At 42.8% G+C, this 18,750-nt stretch overlaps 1 protein-coding gene across 1 annotated transcript in view; it reads right to left on the bottom strand.

The window, feature by feature from the left end:
- TMEM132D (transmembrane protein 132D) overlaps window positions 1-18,750 on the bottom strand; it is an 896,922-nt gene that overhangs the window by 877,759 nt on the left and 413 nt on the right. The window lies entirely within an intron of this gene.

Raw genomic sequence — 18,750 nt, 5'->3', positions numbered from 1 at the left:
AGTGGATTAACAATGTTGTGTTAGTTTCAAGTGCACAGGAAAGTGACTCATATATATATATATATAATGTTAATAAATATAATATTTTTCAGAACCTTTTCCCTTATAGGTTATTACAAAATATTGAGTATAGTTCCCTGTGCTATATGGTAGGTCCCTCTTGATCATCTATTTTATACACAGTTGCTGCTGCTGCTGCTAAGTCGCTTCAGTCGTGTCCAACTCTGTCCGACCCCATAGACGGCAGCCCAACAGGCTCCCCCGTCCCTGGGATTCTCCAGGCAAGAACACCGGAGTGGGTTGCCATTTCCTTCTCCAATGCATGAAAGTGAAAAGTGAAAGTGAAGTCGCTCAGTCGTGTCCAACTCTTAGTGACCCCATGGACTGCAGCCTACCAGGCTCCTCCGTCCATGGAATTTTCCAGTAGTGTGTATCTATTACAGAGAATGCAGTGGCAACCCACTCCAGTACTCTTGTCTGGAAAATCCCATGGATGGAGGAGCCTGGTAGGCTGCAGTCCATGGGGTCGCTAAGAGTCGGACACAACTGAGTGACTTCACTTTCACTTTTCACTTTCATGCATTGGAGAAGGAAATGGCAACCCACTTCAGTGTTCTTGCTTGGAGAATCCCAGGGACGGGGGAGCCTAGTGGGCTGCCATCTTTGGGGTCACACAGAGTCGGACACGACTGAAGTGACTTAGCAGCAGCAGTGTGTATCTGTTAATCCGAAACTCCTAATTTATTCCCCACCCCGTCATTTCCCCTTCGGTAACCATAAGTTTGTTCCTATGTCTGTGGGCTTTATTTCTGTTTTGTATATAAGTTCTTTAAACGATGCTACCACTAAGGTATTAATGTTCAAAGTATAATGTTCAAACAGCTTATACAGCTCAATATTTTAAAAAATCCAACCAACCTAATAAAAAAGTGGGTAGAAAATCCAAATAACATTTCTTCAAAGAAGACATACAGAGGGCCAAAAGGTACATGAAAATATGCTCAACATCACTAACAATTAGAGAAATGCAAATCAAAACTACAGCGAGGTACCACCTCACACCAGTCAGAATGGCCATCATCAAAAAGTCTACAAATAACAATGCTGGAGAAGATGTGGAGAAAAAGGAATCCCCCTACAGTGTTGGTAGGAATGTAAACTGGCACAGCCACTATGGAGAACAGTATGGCTGCTAAGTCGCTTCAGTCATGTCCGACCCCATAGATGGCAGCCCACCAGGCTCCCCCGTCCCTGGGATTCTCCAGGCAAGAACTACTGGAGTGGGTTGCCATTTCCTTCTCCAATGCATGAAAGTGAAAAGTGAAAGGGAAGTTGCTCAGTTGTGTCCGACTCTTAGCAACCCCATGGACTGCAGCCTACCAGGCTCCTCCATCCATGGGATTTTCCAGGCAAGAGTACTGGAGTGGGGTGCCATCGCCTTCTCAGAACAGTATGGAGGTATCTTTAAAAACTAAAAACAGAGCTACCGTAGGATCCTGCAATACTGCTCCTGGGCATGTATCTAGAGAAAACTATAATTTGAAAAGATATATGCACCCCAATATTCACTGCAGCACTATTTCCAATAGCCAAGACATGGAAATATCCTAATGTAATATACTTTTAATCTTGAAAGTAATGTATACCCATCACCTTTAATACATTCCTACAATAAAAATATAGGTGTGGATACTGAACTTAAGTTTTTTTCATTTCTTCTTAAGACTGTAAAATTCTCAGTATTCACAAACTTCATCAAGTTTGTTACAATCATGATTATGATACAATATAAGTATATTACACATTTCGATAAATAATTTTTTTTTAATAAAAAGTAATTCTCTTCTTGTAAATATACCTCTCAAATCAGCTATGTGGGGGGAGTATTATGCTGCACTGGTTAAACTAATTACTAATTTTGCTGGGGGGACTGAGGAGGTTTTAACACCTGGGAGAAATGCATCATAGTAAGACATAAGATGGATGAGAGGTTAAGTTTTTATTGTAAAATCAAAGAAGTTCTGTGTGTGCATGTGTGAGTGTGTGTGTGTGTGTGTGACAGTGCGGGAGAGAGAGACAGAGGAAGGGAGAGAGAAGATGAACAGTGTAACTGCAAATTAATATATGGATGTCAAGTTTAAGAGTGAATACATACAGAAGTTGAGGATTTGTAAATACATCTCCTTTAAAATATCTCCACTTACATACCCCTCGGAAGGTCTTTGCATGACGCTCCGTGCATATATTAGAATATATGTCAAGGGCAGTGCTCCAAATAAATAAACAATGTAAAAACAAAGCAGAACACAAAATCAAACAATTCCTGGAAATTAAGGTAAATATGATCCAGCAGGGACTGTCAATTCACACATCTCCAGAGCCCAGCAAAATAATATAAATGAGTGAAGCTCTGTGGATTCAACAAACAGAGGGATTCCCATCCAGAGTTCATTTCTCCACTTTTGACAGACACCCAAACCCAGGGTACCAGTTCTCTAGTAGTTCAAGTCCAGGGATAATGTAACTAGGAAAAGAGATGTGTACTAAATGCACCCAGGGCAGAGTAACCGGAAGGAATAGCAGATGCCCAGCCTGGAACCACTGTTGACATGCAGAAATATCAGGGCTGCTCACCATTGAAAAGAAACCGGAAAATCCACACTTTATGAAAATCTATCTCAAAATATTGACAGGACATTCACCGCAAAAGCCACATATAATGTATTTGCAGGCCACAGGTATCACCGCACTTATCTGCCGATCAAAAGGCACACCTCTACCTAGAGATTATCACACTGAGTGAAGTAAGTCAGATAAAGGAGAAATATTGTATGAGACTGATCATATGTGGAGTCTAAAAAAAAAGACACAAATGAACTTATTTACAAAATAGAAACAGACTCACGGATTTAGAGATGGAACTTAAGGTTACCAGGATGGGGGGAAGGGACAGTTAGGGAGTTTGGGATGGACACTTACACACACTGCTATATTTAAAATGGATAACCAGCAGGGACCTACTGTGTAGCAACAGAGAACTCTGCTCAATGTAATGGAGCAGTCTGGACGGGAGGGGAGTTTGGGGGAGAAAGGATGCATGTACATGTATGGCTGAGTTCCTTTGCTCTCCACCTGAAACCATTACAGCATTGTTCATTGGCTATCAGTTCAGTTCAGTCGCTCAGTCGTGTCCGACTCTTTGTGACCCCATGAATCGCAGCACGCCAGGCCTCCCTGTCCATCACCAACTCCCGGAGTTCACCCAAACCCATGTCCATCAAGTCGGTGATGCCATCCAGCCATCTCATGCTCTGTTGTCCCCTTCTCCTCCTGCCCCCAATTCCTCCCGGCATCAGGGTCTTTTCCAATAAGTCAACTCTTCTACTCCATCACAAAAAAACAAGTTTAGGAAAAAAAAAAAAAAGCCACACCTCTGACATACAAGTACAGGACGAAATCTGAAGGCTTTTTAAAAAGTCTCTCAATAGCTTATAATACCTTATAATGGAAGAGAATGTGAAAAAGGAATATGTACACACATATATACATATGTATGTATAACTGAAGCATGTTGCTATACACCTGAAACTAACACAACATTGCAAATCACCTACATTTCAATCAGCATTTTTTTAAACAAAGCATTTTTCCTTCCCTACCAGTTAAAGGCTTATGGCACCCTATCGCTTTATTTGTTTTGCATCCTTTAGATTCATGAGGCCTGCTTTTAAATTTCAATCATAAAAGAATAGTAATAATGTCCTTTCCCTATTAAACATCTCTTTACCACATCCAAAACAATTCCAGGAAAATAACTTTAGATAGTAAAAAGGTGACATTTGGCCCAAATGTGCACTGCAAGCTTTGGTCTGTTCCGAAATGTAAATATTAGGTTATCCGTAATAACAGAATGCCCTGGAAACTGTTTTTCCCCTTTGTTTTAAGGTTACATTTATCTGAAGTACAGGCAAAAACCCAACTCCCTAATGTGTATTACCTAATTAAGGAAATCAAGCAGAACACTAGCTTTATGGGAACCAGATACGCAGAACTTAAAGGGCTAAGGCAGAACTCAGTGGTGAGCTGCTTTTACATTTCTGTACATCAAAATCACTGTTTTCCCTCCTTTTGTTGGCGCTGCTCCCTTGAAAATGTAAATAATATGATTTAAGCTGCTCTCTCTCCCTTTCAATAGAATTCTCAGTCATTTCACTGATCTCACATTTCAAAATATTGAATGCTTGTAAAACAAGCAATTGTGTGTTTTGATGCTTGCTTTTAACAGCCCATAATGCAAATATTTATTCACAATGGTAATTTCCATTGTGCATAGTTTTTACATCTCATTAAGGACTCTGAAAAATTACAATCATTGGAAATGAAAGCGTACATTACATTTAAACAAACATTCAAAGGACAAAGTAACTTATCAGAGAGGGGACAGTTCTGTACTGGGAGTTGTCATCTGTGTGAGAATGGATGCCTTCGAACTGTGGTGCTGGAGAAGACTCTTCAGAGTCCCTTGAACTCTAAGGAGATCAAACCAGTCCATCCTAAAGGAACTCAACCATGAATGTTCACTGGAAGGATTAATGCTGAAGCTCTAATACTATGGCCACCTGATGCAAAGAGCCAACTCATTAGATTGGGAAAGATTAGCTGGGAAAGATTGAAGGCAGGAGAAGGGGGTGGCAGAGGATGAGATGGTTGGACAGCATCACCGACTCAATGGACATGAGTTTGAGCAAACTCCAGGGAGATGGTGAAGGACAAGGAAGACTGGTGGGCTGCAGTCCATGGAGTTACAAAGAATCAAACATGGCTTAATGACTGAACAACAACAAAGGAGAGAACATGTGAATATTTTCATATTAGGTTGGAAAATGAAAATGATCCTAACAGTGGAATGCTGCTATCTATCAACCAGCCAGCATCCATCTCCCCAATTTGGCAAAATAATTACTTTGCATAACCTGCCCCTCATTTTCATAGCAGGTGATCTCAGTGGGTTCCTCCTCCAGGCCCTAAAGGGGGAGCTTATTGGCTAAACATAAGCCAATCAGGCTGCTCTATCCCATCCTTCTGTGCTCAGTGACTGATGCAGGAAGGCTCATGGAGTACTATGTGGGCCTTTAACAGTCAGGACCAGAACTTTGATGGAAGTGTTAAGAGAACACTCTAATTACTAAATTTAGGGTTAAAAAAGGTGTAATTCTGAGCTGGTGGAGCATCTTGCTTAAATGAAGGGCAGTGTGTCTTAGACTAGAATGAATATAGTTAAAGAAGAGCAAAGAAATTTCAGGCATCATGTGAGCACCTGGATCAAGCCTTGCCTGATGCCCGGAATTTCAGCTGTGCGAATCAGTTCATTTCTCTTTTCCTTAGGCAGAGACTGTTACTGTTGAACAACTATATACATTCTTCTCGACATGTCCCAGTCCTCCCTGCGGTTAGATGGAGGCTCTGTTTCTAATGCTGATCAATGGGATGTGAGTGCAATGAAGCCATTTCCAAATCTGGACCTTAAATGCATCCCACAAAATCCCCTAGCTCTCTCATCCCCTGCTGCCATGTGTCCAAAATGGCATAACCACAAAGTCAAAGAGGATTGACTGGACTCTAAGTGAACAAGAAATAAATTTTTGTCAAATTATGCCACAGAGACATGGACATTTATTCATATATCAATATGAGTATGTATAATAGATGTGTGTATGTATAATGTATGTATCTAATATATTGACATATATGCAATATATATATTTCATTATAGCCTACCCATCATTCTAGCCCATCCTCACTAACGTATTCCTCAGGCAATTTTAGATTTTTGTTTTGTACCTGCAACCAAAATATGTCTAGTTATTCATCACAGTATTTCCTTAAATAAATCACACTCAAGCAGAATTCTCCCATCCAACCCATGGCTTCTTGGGGATTCTCTTACACTTTGCTTCCTAGTTCAAAAAAAGGATCCTCACAGCTGAAGACCCACTTTGATTTCTCCCTTCACAGCATCTGTTAAAGGCTGACTGAAGACAGTAATCTAGAGGCCTTTGGGAGGATAAAACAGTATCTTCTCTTGAGAGCCTCCAGTTCAAAGAAACCCAAGGAATACTTTCAAATCCTAGAAGCCTGTTTAGAAAAATCAAAATGGAATCAGCCCATTCACTGAGCACCTGTCCACCAACATCATGACCGTGAACATGAGAAACACACATTAAGGTCTGTGTTTCCTTCCCACAGTCCTCTTGGGAAGAGAAAAGGCACACAATTGAGATACTTTAACACGACTTTTTGCAATGTCATGAAAATCAATTTTAACAAGATGAGAATTTCTGTAGATAGTGAAGACTGGTACATTTCACACCCATTGCAGATCCCTTCTGCTGTGCCTTTCTGAACCAAAGAGACTGGAGTCCTGATCGCAAGGTTGGCAGGAATCTCTGGGTTTCTGAGAACCAGAAAAGCACATAGAAAAGATCTCTAGGAACTTCCCCTGTGGTCTAGTGGTTAAGGTTCTGCGTTGCCCCTTCAGGAGGCCAGGGTTTGATCCCCAGTCAGGGAACTAAGATCCCACATGCCATATGGCACAGCCAAAAAAAAAAAAAACTCTAAAGGTCTTTAAGGGGAAACCAAAGCTGCTTTCCTTCCTTTCTCCACCTTATCAATGACTTTTCCTTATCTGCATTCAGCTGCTTACTACAGACAGGTAGGGGTTCACATCTCAGTCTCCCCCACTTCAAGGGCAGAGTTGATTTCATATTCATTGCTATATATTCGGAGCCTGTCTCACTGTGTTTATAATTTGACCTCAAAAAATAATTGTTGGATAAATAACTCAAAGCCCTTGGTGCTCAGTACGAGTGACAGTCCCAGTTGGAGACAAAATATGAGAACTAGGTCAATCTTGGGGCTGAACTTGAATATTTTTTGCTGTATTTAGGCAGCGGGGGACCTTTCAAATTCTATCAACATCACAGAATCAAGGAATTCTGGGTTTAAATGTCCACCTGCTGTTTCGCTTCTGTTCTATAATGGTGATTCACAAACAGCTCGCCCTAGAGGGGCTTCATCTTCCCAGGTAACTAAATCAAATCCTTCTTACTCCATTTCTAAATGCATTTTCATTTTCCCTCGTCACCTTGAAGCCACAGTATGCCTCCATGATACCTGTTGACTGAGGTCCTCTGAGCAAAGCATCCCAGGAAGAACCCTCTGTACGCAACTCTGCGTCTTCCCCACTGGCCACAGACTGTGACTTCATCCACTGCAACCCCGCAGCCCTTAGACACAAAGCATCTCAGGGGGCTCGACCACACTTCAAGGAAAACATCTTCAGGCCCATAGAAGCCACGTTCTTGATGTGACTCCCTCCATGTCGTCTCTTTTTTAAAACAACAAAAATCTTTTTATGTTACATTGGGGTATAGCTGATTCATAATGTTGGGATAATTTCAGGTGGACATCAAAAGGACTCAGCCATACATATCCATGTATCCATTCTTCCCCAAACTCCCCTCCCATCCAGGCTGCCACACAGCATTGGGCAGAGTTCCCTCTGCTATACAGTAGGCCCCTGTTGGCTATCCATTTTAAATAGAGCAGTGTGTACGTGTCCATCCCAAACTCCCTAACTATGCCTTCTCTCATCTTTCCCCCTGGCATCCATAAGTTCTGTCTATGTTTTGAATACTTTTCAGGGCCACCAAGGCAGTCTACAAAGATTGTGGGAGTACAGCAGACACCCACAGTGCCATCACTAAGGGCAACAAGGTTCAACATGATGGTCGCTTTCAGGTATCATTAACACCTGTACAAAAAGGTGAGCCCTTCTGGAAAAGAATTTGGCAGCAAACCTCTATCTATATTCTTTGGCTCCGTCATTAACTAACTGTGATTCTAAGAAAGTAACTCAAAGGAAAAATTATGCACAAAGATAATGATTTCCTCACAATAGCAAAAAAAAAAAAAACATAAATTATATAATTGTGTAGCAAGAGTTGAAAATTTTAAGCTATAGCAAAGACATTAAAAATATATTTGTGATACATCTTTAAAACATGAGAAATATGCTTACATAAACATATGAACTCAAAAAAGTAAAAAACCAATTATGTGTCCCAGAGACCGTGTGAACACAACTGTTTCAAAAATTCATAGAGAAACAACCAAAACGAAAGACATCAAACTGTTGCAGCAGTTATCTTCAGGGAGTGAGATTATTTATTTTTACCTCTCCCTTGTGTCAGGATTACTTTGAAGTAGCTTACAAAAAATAAATGCACTGGGATAGAAAAAGTAGGCAAGGAGGCAGACAAGAGAGACAGAATAAGGAAAATAAAATAAAGCCAAGGCTGCAGCTGAGTCACAAGATGTGTCTCTTAAGTTCCTAGACTTATAAATAGCAAAGTTGGCTCCGAGACTCCTAGGAGTTCAAGCAAAGACAGACAATTGGAAATTGACTTAGAAAATTCATGGTGTTCTTAGGATGAGGTGTAAACTATCTCTCAGGATAAACATAGCTTTTTTTCCTTTTTTTTTCCTGGTACTAAGGCCTAAGAAGGATTTCTTAGAAAAGCAACTTGGAAAGGAGACAGATTTGTTTAATATATTTTATTTATTTGACTGAATCAGGTCTTAATTGTAGCACCTGGGACTGTCGCAGGGCAAGGACTCTCTAGTTGGCGCTCACGGCCTTAGTCACTCCACGGCATGTGGGATCTTAGGTCCCCAGCCAGGGATCGAACCCAGGCCCCCTGCATTAGGAGCATGGCGTCTTAGCCACTGGACCGCCAGGGAAGTCCCTGTGTCCAGAATCTGAGAACCTCAGCAAGTTGTGTTATAATTTAAGCATCCCCCACAACCTACTAACATTGTTTTCCTGACCAATCACAGAAGCAAAAACAACAAAAGTGAAATCTAACTGCCACCTTCTTTACTTAGTGAGTCTGCTCAGCAACTCTCCCTAAAATGTTTTTCACATGGAAAATAACTAATGTCTCTAATGGCTAAAAATTCTTTGCGAATTCCTGTCTTTTCAACTGTATATCTCAGTCTCACTTCTAGGCTTTGGTTAAGAAAAAGAGAGGGAGAAAAGTTTTATTCCCTTTCAACTCTTTCAAATGTATTTTTCACCTTGGTTACTGGTGTCCTGTCATGACAATATGTGCTTAATCTCTTTTTGAATGTATTTCACAAATTTGTATAAGTTCAAGGGCTTTCCTTCCCTATAGATTCTTAATTTCTGAGAGTTAACAGGACAGACATATTGGATGATACATTTGTATAAAAGGGACCCTTGAAACCCTCCTACACTGTTGGTATGAATGAAAGTTGGTGCAGCCACTATGGAAAAAAGTGCAGGCTCCTCAGAAAACTAAAAATAGAATTACCATATGATCCATCAGTCCCACTCCTGGGCATATATCCAGATAAATTATAATTCAAATAGATACATGCACCCTGTGTTCATAACAGCACTATTCATAAAAGCCAAGACATGGAAACAACGTAAATGTCCATCAGCAGATGAATGGAGAAAGACGTGGTGTATACGGGAAGTCACTCAGTCGTGTCCGACTCTTTGTGATCCCACAGACTGCAGCCTACCAGGCTTCTCCGTCCATGGGATTTTCCAGGCAAGAGTACTGGAGTGGGTTGCCATTTCCTTCTCCAAGTGGAATACTGCTGCTGCTACTGCTAAGTCACTTCAGTCGTGTCCGACTCTGTGCGACCCCATAGAAGGCAGCCCACCAAGCTCCCCCACCCCTGGGATTCTCCAGGCAAGAACACTGGAGTGGGGTGCCATCGCCTTCTCAGCCATAAAAAAGACTGAGATAATGCCACTGGCAGCAACATGGATGCACCTAGAGACAAATGAAGTAAGTCAGAAAGAGAGAGACAAATATCATATGATATTACTTATATGTGGAATCTAAGATATGACACAAATGATCCTATCTATGAAACAGAAACAGACTTATGGACAAAGAGAAGAGACTTGTGGTTGCCAAGGGGAGGAGGGGGAGTTAAAGACTGCGAGTTTAAGAATAGCAAATGCAAAATATTATATGTGGGGTGGATAAACAATAAGGTTCTATTGTATAGCCCAGTGAACTATATTGAATATCCTGTGATAAACCATAATGGAAAAGAATATAAAAAAGGGTGTCTATACGGATTATACGGATATAACTGAATCACTTTGCTGTACAGCAGAGATTGGCACAACACTGTAAATTGACTATACTTCAATAAAAAATAATAAAGATTTTAAGAACATATCAGTACCCTGACATTTAAATTTTTTAAATAAATAAGATTCTCAAAGTTGCCAAATCTTGAAAAACAGTAAAATTAAAAAGACCAAAAACTTTTTTTTTTTAATAAATAAAAGGGACCCTTAAAACTGACATTGAAATGAATGCAACCCTGGCTTCAAGCTATTGGGTGCTCCTCTTAATGCTTCCTATAGATTTTTTTAAAGCAGATTTTTAAATGAATGATAAAAGTGATATCAAAATATCTTGAGCCTCTGGTCTCATGTCATGACAAATCCATGCTGGTTTCCCGTGATCACCACTCACGTCTGCCAGAACCCGCACAATATTCTCCCCATAACTCATTCAAGCTTGTGGTCTGGCATCATAAGTTAAACTCGCCAATCCATATGTTCACAGAACCTAACATTCTCCTTTTGGAAACAGGAAAAATATTTGTCTGCCTTCATGCTGCATGCCTCTTTCTCTTTTTTTACAATAGTACAAAAGAGTCACCTGGGTCCCCTAGAGGTTTAGTCTTGTTAGAACAGAGGTCATGTCAGTCTCCCCCTCCACCAGGACCCATGCGTGTTAGCTGAGGTGATGAATGAATGATGGGATCCTGGGATTCAGGGAGCACAACAGAAGATGCATTCTGGCCTCAGAGACAACCACACCATGACTCATCATCTCCTCCACCCTTGTGACAGCCTTGGGATTAAAATCTATGTTTTAGGGGCTTCCCGGTAGCTCAGCAGAGAGGAATCTGAGTTTGCCAGTGCAGGAGACACGAGTTCAACCACTGATCTGGGAAGATCCCACAAGCCACGGAGCAACTAAGCCCATGAGCTGCAGTTATTGAGCCTGTGCTCTAGAGGCCCATGGCACAACCACTGAAGCCCTTGTGCCCAGAGCTCCACTACAAGAGAAGCCACCATACTGAGAGGCCCACGCACTGCAACTAGAGATTGGCCGGAGCAGCAACAGAGACCTAGCACAGCCAAATAAATAAATAAAATTATATTTAAAATCTATGTTTTAATCCTTTTTTGCTATCTTTCCCAATTGCTGTTGGAAAAATGAAGACTGAGAAAATTTAAAAAAAAAAACAAAACCAGGATATTCATTTATTCATTTCCAGTAACAAATGAGCGCCAACCACATCCAAGGCTCGGAGCTGAAATTCCAGGGAAACCACTCTGTACACAAAGTTTATCAAGTCCAGCACCAGACATAATTTTTGCCTGGCAAAGGGATTCATTTTAAGTAATATACATAAACATTAGCAGGATGTAAAACAGCTAACAGCGAGGAGCTTCGGCATCAGAATTCAGACTGCTGCTTTAGTTGTAAGATCTTGGACACTACTTCTCCGAGTCTCCATTTCTGCATCTACAAAATGGGGTGAATAAAATCCACCCTACTGGGTTTATCTGCGAATTCACAAAAACCATTTTCATCAATCACTCAGCTCAGTGTCTGGCATGCAATAATTACTTTAAAATTCACTGTTATTATTATCAACCAAAGTATGTCCTGGGGCACTTTGAATTACTGGAGAAAAAAACAAAACCAGCATCAAACCATTTTACTGTCGCACAAGTTTCTTCCAACAATAATTTACAGTCCTGCTGCTGCTGCTGCTGCTACTAAGTCGCTTCAGTTGTGTCTGACTCTGTGCGACCCCATAGACGGCAGCCAACCAGGATCCCCCGTCCCTGGGATTCTCCAGGCAAGAACACTGGAGTGGGTTGCCATTTCCTTCTCCAGTGCATGAAAGTGAAAATTGAAAGTGAAGTCGCTCAGTTGTATCCAACTCTTTGCAACCCCATGGACTGCAGCCTACCAGGCTCCTCCATCCATGGGATTTTCCAGGCAAGAGTACTGGAGTGGGGTGCCATTGCCTTCTCCGATTTACAGTCCTAAGGATACTTAAAAACTTATTGTGCCTCTGCAGGGTCCAAAGCACTATACTAAGTACTGGAGAGAAAGCAGATAGAAAAATACACAGATGTTGCTTCTAGAGGTAATGAAAACTTTAGAGGAGACAGAAAATAGTTTTAAAATGTTACCCCTGTAAAAAGTGCCCTCCGAAAGATATCTATATGCAAATCCCTTGAACCTGTGAGTGTTCCCTTATTTTTAGGGGGAAGGGAGGGGGTCTTCGCAGATGTGATTACAGTAGAATGGGAGACAGTCCGGATTATTCCCAGGGATCCCTAAATCCAATCACTTGTATCTTTATGTAAGGGGGAAGCATAGGAGGTTTGACACAGAAGAGAAGGTTTGAGGATGGAACAGAGAGAGATGGGAAGATGGCAACCTTGAAAATTGCAGTGATTCTGCCATAAAGTAAGGACTGCAGGCAGTCACCGGAACCCAAAAGATTCTCCCCTAAAGCCTCTAGCCGACACCTTGATTTTGGCCCAGGGACATTGATTTTGGACTACTGGCTCTAGAACTATGCTAGAATGAAGTTCTATTGTTTTAAGTCACCTTGTTCGTGGTAAGATGTTAAGGAAGCTACAAGAAATTTACAGACCCTTGATTAAAGTCCGTCTGTACCTGACATCTGGGCTTTCCCTGGTGACTCATGAGTGCATGCTAAGTCACTTCAGTCATAGCTGACTCTTCCACACCCCATGGACTATAGCCCGCTAGGCTCCTCTGTCCATGGGATTCTCCAGGCAAGAATACTGGAGAGTGCTGCCATGCCTTCCTCCAGGGGATCTTCCCAACCCAGGGATAGAACCCGCGCCTCTTATGTCTCCTGCATTGGCGGGTGGATTCTTTACCACTAGCATCACCTGGGTGGTTCAGAAGTCAAGAATTCACTTGCCAATGCAGAAGACTAGGGTTGAATACCATAGATACCTCCACACCCCATCTGACTGCTGCCTGTCTCCAGGTCAGGGTGACTGGATCCTGTCCCTTCATGCAGTACCACAAGCCCCACTGCTCTCTCTGCCCAGCCACACTGCCCTCTGGAGTCCACGTATGTGTCTGTACCCTCCCTCTCATATACCAGCTCTGTTAACACTAAGCCACTCCCCAGATGCGCTAAGTTCAAGGCCAGCGTACCTGTACTCAGAGAAGATTGCTCTGTGCCTCTAGCACATCACAGTTGAAAGCTGGCATTCCTTTATATAACATTTTTATGTAATGTATAATTACTTTTTTTTTGACTGTGCCAGGTGGCATGGGAGACCTTAGGTCCCAGACCAGGGATCAAACGCATGCCTCCAGGATTGGGAGTGCAGAGTGTTAACCACTAGAACACCAGAGAAGCCTTACAATTTTATACAGTTAAGCACTTTTTTCTGTCTCCTCTATGAACTGCCAGTTCTGGAAGGACAGTAACCTTATCTGTGTGGGTTCTTCTCACTGCTGTAATCCTACGGCCAGCATAAAGCATGTAATAATACAACTGGTGCTCCAAAAGCAGCTACTGTGATAAAATAAGGAAGCAGAGGGAACCAAGAAAAGCAGAAGAGGAAAGGCAGAGGGACCTGAACACAGAACGGGAGGGGTTTGAGCTCACATCTTAAAATCGTGGATGATTTGTGCGCTTTACAAGCTAGAGAAACGGCCAGCAATGACTTTACACCTTCCTAACCCTGTGTCCTCAGAACACTGGCAAATAGTTCCTGCAGGGTTCTGTGCTCTTTGAAACTTTTTTGAATTATCAAATTTTTTAGACTTAAGGATGGATAGGTGGCTACATAGATGAAAGAACGGAAGGATGGATGGACACATGGATGAAAGGATGGATAAATGGAGGGATATATGGATGAATACATAGATGGATGATGACTGGTTGAATACACTGGTGAATGGATAAATGGCTAGATGAATTTTAAAAATGTAAAAGTCAAGGGTAAAGTGCAGAAGTGTAAAAATGTAAAAGTCAAAAGTCCATATAGTCAAAGGTATGGTTTTTCCAGTAATCATGTATGGGTGTAAGAGTTGGACCATAAAGAAGGTTGAGTGCCAAAGAATTGATACTTTTGAACGGTGGTGTTGGAGAAGGTTCTTGAGGGTCCCTTGGACAGCAAGGATATCAAACCAGTCAATCCTAAAGGAAATCAACCCTGAATATTCATTGGAAGGACTGATGTTGAAGCTGAAGCTCCAATACTTTGGCCACCTGATGCAAACAGCCAACTCATTGGAAAAGACCCTGATGCTGGGAAAGACTGAAGGCAGGATGAGAAGGGGGCGAGAGAGGACGAGATGATTGGATGGCATCGCTGACTCGATGGACATGAGTTTGAGCAAACTCTGGGAGATACTGAAGGGCTGGGAAGCCTAGGCATGCCACAGTCCATGGGGTCTCAAAGAGTCAGACAGGACTTAGCGACTGAACAACAAGTAAGCTTCTGCAATAGGGTATTTTTGGAGTTTTTGTTTTTCATTTTCCCCTGGCTTTCAGAATTGAACTAAATTAAGCAGATCTCAATAGTTAGAATTCTAACTTTCTATGTATTTAAGTATTTTTTATAAAATCATATTTAGCATTTAACTTTTTAATTCAGGAAAAATGAAATTTCATGGTCTCCCCATTTCTTAGCCTTTTAATTTTGTCACTGTTTAAATGTAAGCAGTGAAGTCTAGTCTGTCTCTGTCTCTCTCTCAAACATACATACACACCCCAAAATGCTCCCTCCTGGAATATGCCTTCCTCCCCAAGAGCCCAGACAAAGTGTCACTGTAAACCGAAGCTCCTTCCAGTCCAGAAGGATGGGATGTGGGAGGATATTCTTAAATAAGAGGTGATGCTTGGCCACCCGGACACTTCAGTTCTGACCTAAGAAGAAAGCTCAGTCCTGGATGTTCACTGGAAGGACTGATGTTGAAACTGAAACTCCAATACTTTGCCCACCTGATGTGAAGAGCTTACTCATTTGAAAAGACCCTGATGCTGGGAAAGATTGAGGGCAGGAGGAGAAGGGGACAACGGAGGATGAGATGGCTGGATGGCATCACTGACTCAATGGACATGAGTTTGGGTAAACTCGGGCAGTTGGTGATGGACGGAGGACTGGCGTGCTGCGGTTCATGGGGTCGCAAAGAGTAGGACATGACTGAGCGACTGAACTGAACTGAACTGATCTGATCAAGGTGGAAACATTCTGCAGAAGGTGACCGCACAATGCCACTGCCCAGCAGGCTGGCTGTACTGCTCTGGATGCAGGTGGAGCACATGACTGGCACAGGCTGAAGACGGTGCCCCATCACCCCAGCAGTTCCTCTCCCGGGATCCCAGGCCTCTGAGTGTCTGCTTCTTATTAGCATTTGCAAGAAAACACAACTCCGGGGGATGCAGGTCAGGGTCATGACAAGCAACCTACATGTGGCAACCTTCCTGATTTTGTATTGAAAGCCTTCCCAGCTCTTTGCCCGTCACTAGTCTTGTAAGTCTGGTAGCTCAGATTTTGTAAAGAATCTGCCTGTAACGCAGGGGACCAGGGTTCGATCCTTGGGTCGGGAAGATCCTTTAGAGAAGGAAATGGTAACCCACTCCAGTGTTCTTGCCTGGAGAATTCCATAGACAGAGGAGCCCGGCGGGCTACAGTCTATGGGGTCACCAAGAGTCAGACACGACTGAGCGACTAACACACGCACAGTTTTGTAAGAGAAGGAACCTCTGGGACCTTCCTGGGACAGGCCTTTCCCCATATCCTCTGCTTTAGCTCCTATCGGAAGTACCTAAATAATAGTATTTGATGCACATTTCCAGAGTTGTTTTGCAGACAAGAAACCCAACCACCAAATGGAAGATGTTAACTACTTAAGGACCGAGAGCACATAGCCCCACAACCCTTGGAGTCTAAGGATAGATAAAGTTAACCCCTGTAACCCCGCCCTGTTCCCTCATCATCAGCCAGAGAACTGTGCACCATTTTAATCAGGGACCCTGTGACCCCCACCACCACCTCCCTTACTTGGCTTTTAAAAACACTTTGCCAAAACTCTTCAGGAAGCTCGAGGCTTTTTAGGGCATAAGCCACCTGTCTCCTTGCATGGTCCTGCAATAAACCTTTCTCTGTTCCAAATTCTAACGTTTCAGTTTGTCTGGCCTTACTATGTGGCCGACAGGTGAACTTGCCCTAACAGTCTCATTAATTTGTCTTTGGGCCCCTTTCCTTTCCATGCCCTGCCGCCTTCCACGAAGCCAATAGCAGCATAGTAAACCACATTCGCAAGCTGGCACAGCTGTAATCTGCATGAAGTTTTTAAGTAAGTTAATATCCTAAACTTAAGACACAAGCCCTCTGATGACTTGACATAAAGATCATTCTCCAGTGAAGGCTGGGACCGCCTGACGACAGTGCTGATCAAACTTTTTGTGTCATAGTAGAGTTCCCAGTTCCCAAGGGATAGAAGTGCAAGCAATGACATTTTATTTTTACTTGATTTTCAAAAGATCTATGAGGTTGCTCTATGTCCAATCACTTCCTGTGTATAAAATTTAAACAAATGTGAAGTTCAAAGACCTTAGCCTGTTGTTAAAATGTGCACATCTGTTCCTTTAAAACTTCATCTTTAGAAAGAACTAGAGCAATGCAGTAAAAACAATAATACACTGAAGCAATATTTAGTATTTGGTAACAATCTCCATCTTTCCATTGGACCCAGATAAACTGGGCACTTTGGATGGGTGTGTGTCTATGCATATGTTTTCTTCCAATCAAAATCCTCTGAAATATAGTCCATCTTGGATTTCAAGCTGGTTCAGAACTTTCAGGCAGTCAGAGGATCTGAGAGCGCAAAGTGACTTGAACATAATGGAAAAAGAACTGCACGGTCCCTGCATTTAAAACACCATTATTATCTGCACCAGGAAATTTTATAGGACAGAATGGTTTTAGGGGTGTTCAACTCAAAATATGCCATAGGCTGGGCTTATAGCATCTTTCCACAAGCCAAGACCTTCACATCAGAGTTTCTCATTTTAAGGACATTTTCCGAGTTTCCACTTGAAAAAGTTCAAGAGACTATCAGGGGAAATACATTTCTTTTCAACCCTGCTCAGTCTAATAAGGAGATCAGTAAGAGAACTATGTACCTAACCAAGGAAACACAATAGTTAGGTCATATTTACAAAGCAATTCTGTACCTTTATTAGTAAAACCTTGATACTGCAGCATAAAACACAGGAGTCCATTCCTACTATCAAATCAAGCGACAACCAATAAAAAACATGCCTCGTAGCGAAAGGCAAGTCTGCTGGGCTGCTGCTGCTGTGGATTCAGGTTTTTTTAACCTCACGTTTGCCTGGGTTGGCTTCACCAAATTCATCAACCTTTTCTTGCTTCTTCTTGTGCACATCAAAAACCCCCGAGGCTCTGGCCCTCAGAATTGCTCTAACTCATAATTAGGAGACATAAGCCCTTTAGACCACACTTGAAAAGACAGCCAAGCAGAGTGGGCACGGGTCACCCTGTTCCTAAATCACACCAGCACAAAGGCCGGCTATTGTCAGATCTAAAGCAATGTAACCTCAGCGATGCCGGAAGGGCTCTGAGAACAGAAAATTCCTGTAATTAAAAAGCTCTGTGCATGATAATTGGCTTTGAAGTTTCTAAGAGCGATCTCATCTCGGAAATCTCCGGAGAACAAAAATCTGTTTACAGGGTTTTGGGGACACACATGGGAGACTGCTAAAAAGCTCCACGTTTCTTCTAATCTCTCTCTCTCTCTCTCTGTAGGAAAGAGGCTCTTGGGAGAAGGAACCACACACAGATAGAGTCCTGATCAGTAAGCAGGAAGAACTGCTGATCCTTTCTACAACCTCACGTGTGAATCAAACAAATCAATCAAATCAATTTCCCTTCAAGGAATTCGTGTCCTGAGCATTCCAACTTGCTGCACCAATGACAGAGAGGGATACTGACAGAAGGGAAGCAGATGGGGAATCCCGGCTTTTCTGGCAGCTGCAATCAGAGGCTCTGCTGGGGGAACGCAGGTGATAAGCACGGTTTAAACTCTGCGCCCAACCCTCATGGATGCTGCCCTCGGACAAACAGCCACAGAAGGCAAAGGAAGAGAAGCCTGCCCCCAAAACCTCTCTTAGAGAAACTCAGGGCCACCTCTCCAGAGCTGGCCCCATCTCATAGGCGTCGCAGCCGACGAATGCACTCAACTGCATTCCCATACAGAGGCGCGCTCTGGAATTATATCCTCACGGGTGCCTGCCAGCAGAAAAAGTCAAGTCCAAATTCCAGAACCTTTTCAGGAGGTCATTTCAATCCCTTCCTCGGACATCTTCCTCAGCCCTCCCAGGGCCCACGTCTCCTTTCAAGGTTCTCCACGCGACCCCCTCCCCGAGGCTGCCAGGTGGACCGGGCTATTTTGCCGCCCTTGGCACTCTCACTCAGGGCCTCCCGCCCAAGTCTTCCCGGGAGGCACCTGCTGCAAAGGGGCCGCTGAGGACCTTGGCTGCCGCACGCGCGCGCGTGCACACGCATCAACGCACACCCACACC

Source organism: Bubalus kerabau, chromosome 16 (assembly GCF_029407905.1).
Source record: "Bubalus kerabau isolate K-KA32 ecotype Philippines breed swamp buffalo chromosome 16, PCC_UOA_SB_1v2, whole genome shotgun sequence".
Classification (NCBI taxonomy): domain Eukaryota; kingdom Metazoa; phylum Chordata; class Mammalia; order Artiodactyla; family Bovidae; genus Bubalus; species Bubalus kerabau.
This window is presented reverse-complemented; position numbering and strand designations above follow the sequence as displayed.